This window comes from Dysidea avara, chromosome 14 (genome assembly GCF_963678975.1).
Source record: "Dysidea avara chromosome 14, odDysAvar1.4, whole genome shotgun sequence".
NCBI lineage: Eukaryota > Metazoa > Porifera > Demospongiae > Dictyoceratida > Dysideidae > Dysidea > Dysidea avara.
In genome coordinates, this window is record NC_089285.1 from 6,630,438 (window position 1) to 6,645,814 (window position 15,377).

The 15,377-nt window shown below is 40.1% G+C and overlaps 1 pseudogene; it reads right to left on the reverse strand.

The window, feature by feature from the left end:
- Nucleotides 1-1,627: 1,627 nt before the first annotated feature.
- On the reverse strand, nucleotides 1,628-8,705 carry LOC136243997 (pre-mRNA-processing-splicing factor 8 pseudogene; annotated as a pseudogene).
- Nucleotides 8,706-15,377: the final 6,672 nt, after the last annotated feature.

Sequence of the window (15,377 nt, forward strand, 5' to 3'; positions counted from 1 at the left end):
ATGCAATATTTTTGTGCATTGCTTGATACATATAATAACACATTTAACATCAAATTTATGCTAGACATAATTGAATCACTGCAGAGTGTTTTTGCACTTGGAATGATTTTGTGTGTATATGCTATGGTTAGGCCAGATAAACTTAATTAATTGTTTCTCATCCCCACCTGCATCCCTATACTCCACCGACTCTAATCTCATTATGAGAGAGAGAGAGTTATTATTGAATAATGAGACACAAAACTACATAAATGAGTCCTCGGTCACATGTGACCACCAAACAGGGTTAATGAATTAACACTTGTGTGGGCATGGCAAGGGAATGTTGAAGAGAGTACAAAAAAATTCATGTATGTACATTAGACTACAGAGAAAGTCAGTCTGGGAAGGGGAACCACTCCCAGCAATTTCAAGCCATAAATATTCTATGGGAAGCCATGATACACTGCTGTGAAGCATCATCCAAAACTTTCCGTAGTGCTACTTTTGACACTAGTGTATCCTGGTGTAACAGATTCTGTAAGCTCTTAACACAGAATGGTGATAGTAGCTCAAAACACCTCACATGGAAATCCAATTTTTTGTGGATGAGAAACAAATAATCAAGTTTTCCTGGCCTTATGAAGCAGTTCAAACATAACTATTTGGCAGGCACTAATCCACTTTAAAGGAATCGAAGCTAATATGTACTGTTGTTGAATAGATCAATAGGAGTGAGCGTGCACGCATGCATTATATTCCAGCAAAATTTTACACCATAGTGGATATAGCAAAATTTATATTAATTGTGAGCTATATGCAAGATGTTTGATGCTAACTTTCGAAAAAAGTGTTATTTATAGGCTCATATGAGTGAGTCTATACATGTAGTCTATACGTGTAGCATGTATATACATAAAAGCTAATTCAACCAACCATATGTGAAATAAATGAAGTGAAGCAGTTGGATTCAGTGATATTACATACTGGCTGCAATTATATGTATGTAAGCTAGCAGAACTATACAAATCTAAAATAACTTTAAAAATATTACCTCAGAAGTCAGAAATTTTTTCTCAGGGCATGCCCCAGACCCCCTATATTGAATCCATTTCTGTTTTATACTTCAAAAATCAACTGATAACCTCACACCATTTAAGTTTGCTCCCTGACTGTTTGGCCTGCATACTCGACTGCATACCTGCACTCCCAGCTACCATGCTTCTACTGATGACAGAGAACTGTTGGTAGGTGATAATTGGCGTCAAGACTTCTTCTAACAGAAGACTAAGGTGTTACTTGCATCCTGAAAGTACTCCTTTTAGACACTCTCCCCCATATAATAACTCTTAGTTTTAATTTAAATTTAATTTCAAGGGCTCCCATTGGAATATGTGGAGAAAAGAAAAATCTCTCTATGCAAACAATCAAACATCAAATATAGATCTAGCTAGTTTTATAATTTTCAAGAGAAAACTTTTTATTAGCTATAAGCCAGGGCCACTGAGAGAATGTAGGGTCCCCAAGGTATGTGGAGACCCTAAATTCTTGTCCCTTACACATGTTAACAATGCCATAATGTACTTGTCAATCAGTTTTTCAGACTCCTTGTGCTAGCAAACACACTGCCATTTTTATTCTAATTAATCTGATAAGTCACAAAATACAACAAAAAACAAATGCATTAACAATTATCAATACAAACATTATCGTGTACATTGTTTAGAGTAAGTTACTAAGCAAAGGCATCCTCACGATCAGCAGTGGTCACCTCATGTTCCTCAGTATAACTGAAATTGGTGAAATGCGTTACCCGATGAGCCTCATGATAAAACTCCTTTGGATTAGCTAGTTGTAACTCATAGTTCATTGTAGGAGAGTGTTTGATACCCATGAAATTATAGTTCCAGGATCCCTGAGAGGGGACCATGAAAAATCCGAGGAACCTGTCTGACAGGAGCATCTGGACACGTTCATAGTGTGATGGCAGATAACCATGGGGATTATTACCAGTATCCTTGTTGTTACGACCCCAGTCAAATCCAGATGGGGTGAGCTTGTATGCAGTGAGTGAACATGACCCTGGAGTGAAACTGCAAGTGATGACGATGGTCTTCTCCCCATCCCAGGAAGGATTATCAGCCATGATCTTAGCATGCATGGTAACATCTTGTGGGGATAGTTGAGGTAGCTCTTTGGGTTGGGTGTGTATCCATCCTAATGGCTCCATATCCTTCAGGTAATCATGTGAGGGTAATCTCTGGGGTAGGTGTACCACCTGATGAGTACCCCACTGAGGTACCATGATGATACATCTAATCTCCTTCACTTGAGGGTTATCAGGGGGACTTACCCCATAAAGGTATCCAGCAATCTGAGTACGCAAGTCAGATATGATGATAAACTTCTTCAGAATGTTCTTAGTTAAGATGTAGGTGAAGCCAGTCTCTTTAATGTCATCAGATGACACATAGATAAGTTTGGTACGCAGGTGCAGGTTGGTTGCTGAGATGGCTCGTATACGCCACTCAGTCTTAGATGAGAAGGTCTGAGTCTCATAGTTGGTCACAGTGGATACAATGATCTCATCACCATGGACATTAACTGTACGTGTTGTGGTGGCCATTAATTGGGATTGTTCTTTAGTCTGTTTCTCAATCTCAGCTATTTGTAGACGTTGTTGTGATGGAGCTGATATCTCCATTCCCAGAATCACATCCCTGATCTCAGACTGAGTAAGTGATGCAACATTGACATTATTCTTCCTGCCATAATCAGCTAAGATCAAATCCTTCAGAGAAACCTCTACCCTGATCCATTCCTCATTCATGAGTGTTGGCCATATATGATGTGGTTCTGTTATCATTGTTTTGTCTGGCTTCAGTATCACCTTGGTCCGGTCCACATTAACATGTAGAGCTCTCAATATCAGAATTAGTCTGGAAAAGGCAGTATATGATGAGATATTCTTCAGCCAGTCATCATACAGATTAAACAATACCATCTGTGGCTCCATGGCCTTTAGGATTAGGTCACCTAACTTCTCTACCTTCAGACAAGCCTGAAAGGGTAGTTGTAGTTCACTCCCCTTGATGATAATATTAGGGAAGTCCACCAGATGCACTTCCAGAGGGTCTAACATTCCTTTCCTAGTAACTATGATCTGTTTGGGTTGTTCCTCTACTGGTAGAGACCTTATAAGTGCTGCTACCTCCTCTGCCGTCTTCCACTTGGCCAGCTGTCCCAATCTCTTCTGACCCGCCCACACAGAGGTGTGGATGATCTTGAGGAACAATTGTCCAGTACGAGGGTTGAACACAAATATGGCTCCATTGATTGGCTTTGTTGTGAGGTTACCTTCAAATGTCTTGTGTCTGATTACACGGTAGGCATTAGTGTCGTCCACAAACCAGATGATTTGATTGGAGAATAGTTCACCATAATTTTGTGATGATAGGTATGGTTCAGTGGGTTCAGAGGAATAGAGTTGTAGTGCCTTACGTATCCTCTCTTAACACGTACAGGGCAGGGTTGGCCTTCATGATCTTACCCATAGCTTGTTGGATTAATAGCTTCATACCTGGGATCCAGTTACCAAATGCACTGTGCAGGTTATAGGCCAGGTCAATAGCAATCAGTGTTCCAGTGGGTGAAGGATAGATACTCATATTATCAGTAGTGTAGTCGAGGAACTTGGCCCTAGCATATCTCTCTACATCATGTGAGTCATAGTCCCCCCATCTGAGCTGTACATCAACCCAGTATTTCTGTATGGTACTGCTGTCCATTGTGTCCTTGCTATCAGCCAGTAGTGATGGATGAGACACATTCCACTTGTATGCGGCAAACAACAAAATGTCTGCACAAGAACTGTTCATTTTGTAAGACTTGCGAGGATGGATGGTCTCCTTCTGAACTGTCTCAATTTCTAAAGCATCCAATTCTTGATCAAACACCTGACACAGATCCATTACAGTACTCTCATGAATCTTCTGCCACAAGTGAGCTCGGAATATCTGGATCAGTGAGATCTTCAGGGTGGGGATCTTGCCATGCATGAATATCCCAGTGAGATCTAGCTGTACTTGGAAACCAACGTAGACATTAGCTCTGTTGATAGTAGGGGACCACCATAAGGTGAACCGACGATTTGGTATCTGGTTGAGACCTGATCGTTGAGCATTAGTCAACTTCTTGTACTTCATTGACTCCTCAAAACCACTAGCCTTCTCCCAGAACAACCCCTCCCAGGTAGGGAAGTAGGTCCCCTTGAACAAAGTATGTTCCAATATCCCCTCCACTCCTCCAAGTGCCTGTATCATGTCAGTACGATAATTGTTCAGGTTCCATAACCTTCCATCGTGCCACTGGTGTGTCCACCAGAATGGGTTCTGCTTCAGCACCTGATATTGTTTGAAGTCAGTACGCACCCTCCAGCCCTTATCGTAGGCTAGTGTGTGCCTGTCCTTCTGGAATAAGGTGTTGATACGGGGGATTCCCCTATCCCAAGAATCCTCCAGATCTTCTGGTGTCAATCTCCTGTTCTGAACATTAGCCTCCTGTCTCTTTAGTCGGTATTCTGCCCATACTCTCTGTGAGTCTATGAACTCACTCTCCCAGGGCAGGACATAGCGATAAAGATTAGGTATCAGCTGATCCTCATCATGACTCATTCCAGACCTGAAGTGAGTAATCCCTCTTGCGTCTGTCTGTTTGGACCACCTGAGATCAGACTGAGGTATTAACACATGTCCCATTGATAACATGCCCAGTCCACCCAACTCCTTGGGGGTGTAGAATACTACTGGAGGGAAACGACTTGGCATCTTTGAATTGAGACCAATCTTGATACGTGTTTGTATCTTATTCTCACACTTCACCAACAGATCCAACAACTCCCTAGTGTTCATTACTGACTCTCTGAAGTAAGTCATTAATCCTATCAGTGCTGTGTTCCACTTGTTAACAATCTTGGTGAAGGTGGTAGAGCCAGATGCCATCAGGATTTGCCTCACTCTGTTGTGGAAACGTTGTTGTGACTCTTCATCAACTTTGAGGAAACACTGAGCAGTTCTCTCCTTGGTGACCTCATCCTGAAGGTTCCACACTCCATCTAGGTGGGCGATCTCTTCATAGGTCACCCTACATTTGGGCAGTATACGACACTCAAAGCCTGACATGTTGAATAACAGGTTGGGATTGTCCTTGCTGTATACTGACACAAAACTCTCTGGAGCATCCCAGTCTATTGTAGTGATGGAACGAGGTAACCTGTTCTTGATGTCCCAGAATACAGCACGACCAAGGTTAACATCATGTTTCATCAACCTCATTCTACTGTCCCGAGGCCAACATTTCCGGTTGCTAAACCCAACAATATTCTCATTATTAGGGTCAGGGTGTTCAGTGAGGTATCGTTGAATGAGGTCACGAGTTTCCTCCGCTGTGAACCTGAAGAATATGTGCAATTTGTTGATGTAGCGAGAGTACAATCTGATTGGATGGCTTGTTTCCGTGTCAACATCTTGAAATGTCAGGAAGTCGTTAGGCATCTGAGGTAGTCTGGCGATTTCACTAGCTCTTTGTAGTCCCAGTACTAGTAAGTCTAGTACTAACCCATAATACTGGACTATGAAGGAGGCAAACTGTAGACCCCTGATGATCCCGTATGAGTTGGTGTGGTTCATATCCTTATAGTTAATGACCACATTATTCTTGGCAGTCATGTAGTCAGCAATATTGTGATCCACTATCAACCTCAATAACCTGTTGAGCAGAGTCAGGTCAATCTTCTCGTACATCTTGTCAAACTCGGCCTGCATCATTACATTACACTCTCCATCACCAGTTTCCCATACATCCTGTAAGTTGTTGATGCCTTGGCACCACTTATACACTAGTAATGGTGGTGGTTCAGTGTCAGCAGGTTTGATCCATGGAGGGAACAACCTCCTCTTGTCAGCCTCATACCACAAGTACTGGTCCAGGTAGGCATCAGTGATCTTCTCCAGTGGCTCCACATCATATACTGGTACAAGGTGACTGTATAGGTCCATAAACTCTATTCCAACCTCTTTGAAAGCTCTTTGTGTCAACAAATGACATTTAATTCTACATAATGCCTCATGTGGGTTATCATAGGCTTGTTCAATAAGTCCCAATTCTTCACGTTGAGATTGGTTCAGTCTGCTCTTTACGCTGTAAGCCTCTTTCAGCCTCTCAAGGGCCAGGATCAACAACTTGATGTCGTGTTTGTATGAGAGGGGAGGAAATGGGATTGGTGAGAATCGTCTGCTCTCCAGCCAATGAAGTGTTGTTGTGTAAATTGCTACGGCTTCTTCAGCCAAGACGTATGCCCCATCTTTTAAATAATTATGTTGTCTCTTTTGTTCAACCTTAAAGTGCAACCTGGTCAATCTACCAAGGTTCTTCTTGAATACTGTCTTGTCAACCGTGGCACCACGTCTGATCCTCTCCCTGTTATAATGAGCAGTATTGGTCCACCAGTCAGCTTTAGACTTGACATAACGAAGGATCATATTCTCCACTGGTATTGGCAGGCCAGGCACTTTCCATAGAATATTAGCCTTCCAACATCTCCATGCTTCACTGAGGTGTTGTAGGATCACACGAGCTTTGTTCTGTTTGATACCCTCAGGCATCATGTCCAATATGTCATGCATCAACGAAGCACGCAGCTCTAGATCAAAATGACTCTCAACTCGTTGCTTAGTAACAGTCGTTGCCACACCCTTTGAGTGACGTCCTTCAAATTGTCGTGATAACAGGTTGCCTAGCCAATGCTCTATCAGGGGGACCACACCCCTCAGGAAAAACATCCACACCCTCCAACCTGGAGCCCAGATACCTACCCCCGGGCCCTTGCCAACTGGACCAGTTTTAAACCGATAATAGATGACATGTTTGAGATCCTTGCACATTCTAATCTGTCTCATCAACTTGTACTTGTACCGGTACATTCCAGTCAACTGACCAACATGAGCAAATGTATATTGTAGTCCATCAGCTAGCTGGAAGCAGTCAACATTTCCAACACGAAACTGCACTACGGAGTCCACTATCAGTTTAGTTAGTCGTAATATCTCACGACACAAGTGGAAGGCATTACCAAAACGAGACTTCTTACGTTCCTTGGTAGTCAGGGTCTTGACCGGTTTCAGGTTGAAGTTGTAGTCAAGATGCAGGTAATTCAGGTTCTTACAATGGATCAGCAGGTTTAACATGTTATAACCTTGACGACACACTTGTAGCCCTGCCTCCACCCAATCCAGTTCAGTTGACTGAAAAAACTTGGTGGACTTGAATGAGTGAAACAGGTACTTCTTGTTCAGAGCTTTAGGTGGACGATGTTTGAGGGCATTCAACACATATACTTTCAACAACTTCTGATAAGACACTCTGACCTTAACTGGATGACCAGTAGGACAGTGTTCACAATACCATTGTTTCACTAGAGGTACATCAATTGCTCTCCTGGTGTGGCCGGAACGTAGGTTGAAGGGGCGTGGTGCCCAGAGCAAGGATATCCCATTGGCTGTATTGTCCGTGTACAGAGGTGTCACCCTCAGGAATGGTTCTATCCCATCGCTGAGGACGAACTCCTCGTCATCATCAAACGTCTCTGTTGACATAACAGCATATTGGTGAGAGATGATATTGATCAAAGGATCAAAGTAGAATGCTGGCAGATCAGGATTCTCAGCCTTGATGTACACTACTGAAGGATGATGGTACCAGGGCAAGTGGACATATAATGGTAGGCTATTATACAGGTAGGGGAACGCTATACGATACTCCGTCCTGATTGGCTGTCTGATTATGATCTTGTTGATGTCATTAAACTCATCCCAATCATCATCACCTTGGGTCTGATCCCTCACAAGAGGTTCAAATTTTGGTCCCCCTGGAATGGCCAGGTTGAGAGCTTTAGCAGTGAAGAAGGATTTCAGGTCAAACAGGTAGAAGTAGTTGTTATCAACCAGATCTGTGAGTAGCTGGCTACCAAGACGATACAGTACCGCCATCTTCTCCACTGTGAGATTCCACCACTTGTAAATGGAACCATTGACATGTGGGGTCCCAACTAAAGGATAGTGCTCATACAGCCACTCATGTACAGCACAATCTTCATCAGGGTCCAGTTCCATCTGTATGGCTTCCAGTGGCTCCACATTCAGTATGTTGTCAGCATAATCCAGGGGAGGCTTCTCATCATCAAATGGAGGGAACCTCATCCTTTTAAAGTGTTTACGATCTCTCTTTTCTCGTCGCATCATAATCCACATCGTGCCCCACTGAGCAATATACACTGGTTCAATCACCCAGGGGATCTCATTGACAAACGTTATAGCTCCTGTGATATGGTACAACACTTTGACGTCTCTAATCTGTTCCCATGGCATTGGTAAGTTCTCCAATAACTTCAACATAGCATGGGGCATGTACTTCAGTGCCCCCAGGTACACTCTTTTATCATGGTGGTACTTCCGACTAGTCATGTCACCATGGTCACGGATTATCTTCCTCACATGCTCCGGCGGAATGTCTTCTTTCTGAGCCTCCACAAACCCAAATTTCCTCTTCTCGCTGTACCGCTTCGACTGCAACTGCTGCCATTTCTTCGCCTTCTCCTGCAGTCGCTCCTCTGATATTGGCGGTGGTTCTGGGATAGGCGCTAGCTGCCTCTCTAACATAAGGCCCGCCATTGCAACCAACTCTAAACTGGTAGCCTAGTACTTACCGTGTTTTTCAGGTTTCTGGCGAAAACCAAAGCATTAGCAATACTTGAACGTGTACAATGATCGGCAAAAGGTACGAATATTCACTTTAATGCCTTGCAAGTTCGAGATGTTTGAATTACAGATCACATGTTTGATCACGTTTATGCTTTGATTGTCGCAAGAAACCTGAAAAAACACGGTAGAAACGTTGCACTGATGTTTTGACAGTTCACGTGATAAATAGTCTACATCACGCGAGACAGTCAGCTACATCACTCTAACAGCTCTAAGGCCACTTCAACTAAATCTTTTCAAAATTCAGCCAAATAAAGGTCGGTAGGTCGGTAAATAAATTTTAAAAAATATAGGCTATTTTGCTAGCTGAAGAGTGATATTGCGAGTCAAACGGTGGCTAAGCTACATTACGGTTGCTGTATCACTTGCGAGTAGGCAGCTATATGTTGAGATATTTAGTGTTACCTATACTTTTTGAGAGCTTAAAGATAAATTTGTAACTCTTTCGTGGCGTTGCCACTCTTTGCAAGGTGATCACGTGATTAACATAATTATTTTATACTGAAAAATATAGGGTCGGTCGGGCCCGAGAAACAAAAGATTTAGTTGAAGTGGCCTAACAGGTCAGGGTAGTGGGAAAACCAGGAACGGACAAATAGGAAACGAGAAATGAGTGGAAATGAATCTTCATTTGTAATTGAAAGGGTAGTAGAGCACATAATTTCTCACTATTTTGGTAGATGAAGTAGTAGTGACTGCTGTATTAGCTACCCAATGGCGGATCCAGGATGGGGCATTTAGGGCAAATCCCCCCCCCCCCCCCCCCCCCCAACTTATGGAGGAGCCAACTATAGCTAGCTAGCTAGTTCTAATTAAAATACTACACTTTATGTCAGGACAAGATCATTTTATACAACTCATGAAAATATGCACATTTTACTAACATTTATTACAAATTCGATTGAAAACAAAGCAAACCGAAGTCAAACTAACTGTGAAACAGTCACCCAGCACCTTCGTGCGTACTAAGCGCCTCTAAAATAATTATCGTGTTGCTGCTGTCTAAGACATTCAGGGCCTTTAAATCAACTTTTAAGACTTCACAACCATCTGCAAACGGTCAAATGGCAAAAATCAACAGTGAGACACCACTAAGAGGTGCTTATTTGCTGCTTTAAAATTTCAGCAACTAACAAGAGAATCTGGCGGCTCTCCCCAACCACCCACAACTTAGCCTGTTTGTGCCCCTCCCCTTGCCAGCTCCTGGATCCGCCCCTGCTACCTAGAGTGTTTTGCAACTCAATTGCTAAAAAATCATAAGCATATAATTACTAACAGCAGGGGCGTACGAAGGGGGTTTCCAGGGGTTAGAGGAAACCCCTTTGGATTTTACGCACTACTTGAAACATTAAGAAATTGAAACTTCAGGTTTTCAGAATCTGGAATCTATCATGGAACAGGACACATTTTAAACTTTTATCTTAGTTAAATAATAGTTTCTAACATGAGTTGACAGCAAAACTTATAGCATTGTTCTGAACTATGCATGATTTTGGTGAAAAGATCGAGATACTCTAATAGAGCAGTCAGGTAATATAAACTACTCTAATATAACAGTCACTTAGCTATAGTGGAAACCCCTTTTCAAAATTCCTGCGTACGCCACTGACCAGAATGGCAATTGTGTACAGTGGAACCTCTCTGTTACGGACATTTAGGGACCCAGAATTTTTGGCCACTTTTGGCTGTACTGAATAGCTATAGAGGTTTTCCTCTTTCAGAGGTAAAAAATGTATCAACCAGACCTGTTGGGACCAAAATTTTTGTCCTTATTATGGAGCTTTTTTTCTATTGTGTTCTTTGGAGTTTGTTAAGAGAGGTTCCACTGTAATGTCTCAGGTCAAATTTCTGATGGTAGATAATGCAGATCAATCCTGGCGATATCAGTGGCTTAAGCTGAAGTGACTTCTATTAGATTATAATTATAATCATTTTCTTCTTTTGTTCTAAAGTTGGCCAGGATAGATGGACCAGCATGCTGGTTACACTCACTACTGGAAGAGCTCTCATTAAAACCCAATTTTGAAAACCCTCTGAAAATGTTCCTTCTGAAAAGTCAAAATTTCAATGGGTGGCAAAGAATTTTTTCACATGCATACTAAGGCTATGAAAACCCATTGAAACTTTACCAATGAATAGCTAGCTACTCCATGAAATTATTTTTCATAGAACTTTAATTGGTTACAGGGGCAGTTTTAGGTGGGTCTGGAGTTTCCAGAACCCCCTCTGAACTAGCGCGCGCCCCTACAATTTGTCTGGGTGATAAAAATTACAAAGAGTTATACATTTTATGGCTCTTTGTATTGGTAAAATTTCATACTTTTACCTTTGAAATCACCTTCACAGCGTTGAAAAGCACGTAGTGACCTTTTTTATTTTTATTTTTTGGTCTTCAACTTGCAGCTAGGCTGAAATTGCAATTCCAGAATACCAGAAACCCCCTTTTGAAAATTTCTAGATCAGCCCCTGGGTTATTTTCATTGGATATTCATTGATTTGTCCAATGAAAATACTATGAAAATAATTCATTGGGGCCACCAATATTTTCTAGGTTTCTTTGAAAAAATTCATTGGATTTTCAAGGCCAAATTGTCCAATAGCGATTACTGAATCGAGAAAAGTCATTCATAATGAAATGGACTGCACTCCTCTGGACTTTATCTAATTGATGTGTTATGGGGTCTAGTACTACCAGATTACCTTTAGTGCAATTGTACACTAACTCATGTTGCACAACTATGGAGCGACGCCTGTAACATTGCTATAAAACTTATGATTGAAAAAAATTGAATTGATATATTTGATATTGTACCAAGACATTATTACAATTGCCATTCTGTTAGGTTGGATGCTTTGAAATTGAATTCTAGTGGTGCATGCATGCATACGTACATGAATAGTATTCCTCAGTTATTAAGTACTGTACAAATAGATATCAATAAATGAAGGTTTTTGACACACACACACACACACACACACACACACACACACACACACACACACACACACACACACACACACACACACACATAAATTTGTAAAGATACACCTCTAATTGCAGACAGGTTTGGATAAATTGCATCCCAAAAACAAATAAATTGTGGAACTAGCATCTTGTTTAATGTTTCAACTGAATGTTTCATTAGAGTAGATAACTGTTCTGTTACTCGACTGTTAGACTATCTCAATCTTATACTCTCAGTGATCCTTTAGTTTTACTGAAAGACATGCATCAGATAGCATTGGTGAGTATGATTCGTGTGTGATGTCCTATGAGGTAGTTAAGGAAGAAATAGTATAATACTAGTTTCCTAAGGGCTGGACAGCTGTTCAGCCCAGCCTAAAACCCCAAAACCGCCTCTGTACAAATCATAACAAAACTCAGTGTATGTGGGAGTGTTAATGTTCTGCATGGGGTAGATTGTTCCATAGTTAATTTAAAACTGCATGTGCACTCTAGTATTTAGTTGATTATTAACATCAATTTTGGCTAATAAACATCTTACAGCTTCTATAGAGGTTTTATTCCTAGACTCCTTAACATTCAACTTTAAACTCAAACCCATCATATGAACTCAAACGCACGCCGCAGACAATAAATGACGCAATCACTACACGTGAGGATTTTACAGGAACGAACGTAGTCAAATTCGGGTGGTAAATAGGAAACGGGAAACGAGAAATGGAGAAATGGGTGGAAATGGAATTCCTTCGCTGCAGAACACTCTTCAATTGTAATTGAAGGGGTAGCTAGCAGAGCACAGATTTTCTCACGACTAAAGTAGCAGTGACTGCTGTATTAGAGTGTTTAGCAACTCAATTGCTAAAAAATCATAAGAAAAGCATATAACTGTACTCTTCACGGCATGTATGCCCTAATAATATTGTGATTTGCACACTAAGGTGCAGTTAATGATTCTTAGATAATTCCTAATTGTTAACCACCTCATATGACTCCCCTCTCCCCCCACTCACTGTAAAGCGCTATAATAATAATAATAACTTAGAGTACTGTTCTCCGGTCCTGTTAATTTTTGTTATTGACATAACAGTAAACCTTGGAGCAAACAGAAGAAGATAATGATAATGAAGGAGGAATTCCAAGTAGCTAGTTATGAAGAAGCAAAGAGTTGACTATAGCTATAAAGCTATAACTAAATACTTGAATCTAATCATAAAGATTCAGTAGACCATTCTATCATAGCTAACTACATAACTATTGGTGAAAACATGACATATTAAATGCTAGTGAGCATCATACAGTATAGACCAGTAACTCTAAACAGTTTAAGTTTTATTATTTCAAACACTGTAAAATTAAAACCCTAGCTGGGGGCTTACCCCCAGACCCCCACACCTGAGTCCTATACTATCATTGGAAACCCCCTTTTAAGAATCCTAGATCTGCCTCTGATTTAGACACTTTTGTAATTACACCTGCATGTTCATTATAATTACACATGATACATAATAATAACACTAAAAGATTAAACCACGACACTGCTCAAAGAGTTTTCAGTTTTATTTTATCAGGGAAGGGTTTATGCTGGGAATTTCTTATTCATACTATAGTTGTGTTGTACACCATCTCCTTTGGATTAGCAGCAAAGTTGAACTTTTGTTGTATTTATATGTTAATATCTATAGCTATCATGTACTGTATACTTACAAATGCAACACAACAGAAGAAATAATAATCCGTTCACAATTTGTTTGAAAATGTAGATCTTGACAAATATTGTATAGCTCCATTAACTAATAGATACTTACTTGGTGTAGCTAGTTTTCAACTTTTTGAAATTCTTCAGCACTTTCTACAACCTTACTAGCTATGTAGCATGTAATCACAAGCAGTGGTTTAATTATGATAAAAACAATGCTGTTGTTAAATTTGATAGCTGAAGAGAATAGCTGACAAAAACCTGAAATGTTAATTTGAAATTCTGAAGTTTCATCTGATTAAGATTGTAAGGCTAAACGCAACTACTGTAATGAGGGGTTTGTTGAATTGATGGTATATAGCACTTGAAAAGAAATTATCATTTATAGTGCATGCATCCTTCTATGTCAGACACCACTATAGTACTCCTTGTGAAACAACTCCATTATGTACAATAACTGAAATTACTTTATAGATGCTGAACTTTCTGACTGTTTGCATGAAAGCCCTGAAACCTGCAATTTTTTGGAAAGGTATAATTGCAAAGCACATAATATCCTTACCTTTCCATCGTGGCAAAGATGTTCTTTTAGTACCTGCATCATCTGCCTAAGTTTAGTGGTTGGCTATTCAGCATCACAGGAAAAGAATTTAAGCCTGAATGATTGTTTTAAAAATTGAACAAGTATATATAGTTTAAGAGAATATTTGTACTCTTTTTAAATGTATTGCATGGACTTCTGATTAATGCTTTAGTTGTAAAAGGAAGTTATTAACCCAAGTATCAAATTTGTAGCTACAACTGTGACTACATATTAAACTTTAAAAAGTTATTCTCAGAATGACATTTCAAACAATTGATTTCATATGATTTATGGTACATAAAGGTATAGAATTTTATTATAACTTCCAAACAATTATTACCATGGCAGGATGTTTGCACAATGTCAAGATAGCAGTGTATTAGCCAAGCTATAAGAATAGGTCTAATTTAAACACTCTCCATATAGTTTACAATAGTTTTATTGATGAATGTTCTATTAGAGTATATGACTGTTCTATTATAGCAGCTTTTTAGTACCTCTGAAATATAATAATTTTACCAACTCCTGTTGATTCCTAGAAGAGGTTAGCTCTTCCCTTCTTGCTATTTTCATTGCCTTTGTGTGCTGTAAATGTAATTACACCTGTACTGTAGCTTCCACCAACTCTCTAGCTAGCACATAGTATAATTTAGATGGGGGTGCACATCTCCCCATAAATCTGCTCTTGTATAGAATAATGCCAAATAAATTGAGTTTAGTAAAATATGTGTATACCTTTGAGCTCTCGAGTATCTCACGTATGTGAAAAAGGAATAGAATCTGGACACCACGTGCACATTGGTTTTTTAAGCCAATAGCTTATCAAAGGGGACCTACAACCGACTTAGGGTGTTTGCTTGCTCTATTATCAGTTGTTTATTTCCTTATATGAAAATTTTATGCTAATGTTGAAATCCATTATTGTTTACATTTTGAATTCCCAACCATATGATTATTCTATTGGTCGAATGCTCTATTAGGGTGATTGTAGCTTGTTACACAAGTTTGAGTTTGATAACTGGACTACTATAAGTGCTATCACACTAGAGCCTGTGAGATGGCTTAAGCTTGTTGATACAAGGATTACTCATAGTATCTATGATATACAGAGACAGCCACAAAGGGACTGGCCTCTATCTTAACCCCCCTCCCCCCCACCATACACATCAATTTCAGCATATTCGGAGGTGGACAATTGTTTGTTGTTTTGTACAAAATTCAATCACATACTTCCCAGTATCCTGATCTCTTTCAAACTACTAAAACTTTGAGCTATATAGTGGTCTCTCTATTTGCTGATCGATTTTCATGCAACTTATTTCTTTAACTGGTTCATCT